This window comes from Etheostoma spectabile, chromosome 1 (genome assembly GCF_008692095.1).
Source record: "Etheostoma spectabile isolate EspeVRDwgs_2016 chromosome 1, UIUC_Espe_1.0, whole genome shotgun sequence".
NCBI classification, from domain to species: Eukaryota; Metazoa; Chordata; class Actinopteri; order Perciformes; family Percidae; genus Etheostoma; species Etheostoma spectabile.
In genome coordinates this window covers 15,265,427-15,266,049 of record NC_045733.1, presented here as the reverse complement: position 1 = coordinate 15,266,049, position 623 = coordinate 15,265,427, and the positions used below count along the sequence as shown (strand labels likewise).

Sequence of the window (623 nt, the reverse complement as noted above, 5' to 3'; positions counted from 1 at the left end):
AAACTCTCCAGAAAGTGCCATTTAATGGTTTATTTTTCAAAAAAAAGTCATGGGGGGGCACACCCCCCGGACCCTCCTAGGGAGAGCCCCCCATCCCCCCACATAACAAATCCCAATTTAAACCCTGAAGGACAATGGTGCTGAAAGAGCCAAAGAAATTGCTTTGTACTTTTGTAACCTTGTAAATATGGGTTGGGCCCCCCAAATCTCACTCAAAGGTTTTTGGAAAAGTTGGCAGCTCTGGCTTACGCAACAATACAGAAACTCTTATATCTGCTTACATTGCAGTCAAGCCTGTTGTAAAACATCAAGAACAAAAAGACAACATTTCCACAAAGATTTAATTTAAGAGCAAATGAACAATACTAATAAACTACAGTTCACATTCAAAAAGCAATGTATACAACAGATTTCTTTTAAAGTGCCCATATTATGAAAAAAACAACTGTCCCTGCTGTTTTGAGTGAGATACAGGTTTCTGAATGTCCTCCGCCTTCAGTCTCTGGGTGAGCCGTTCTCAATCTCCACGGCTTTCTACGTAACTAGCCAAGATGAGGTGGCTAACCGTAGCTAAACCATGGCTAACCCTTACCCCATGCTAGCGCTAGCATGCTAGCTCGTTC

The 623-nt window shown here is 42.2% G+C and overlaps 1 protein-coding gene across 1 annotated transcript in view; it reads left to right on the top strand.

Annotated features, from left to right (window-relative positions):
* cyp27c1 (cytochrome P450, family 27, subfamily C, polypeptide 1) overlaps nt 1-623 on the top strand; it is a 12,715-nt gene that overhangs the window by 7,281 nt on the left and 4,811 nt on the right. The window lies entirely within an intron of this gene.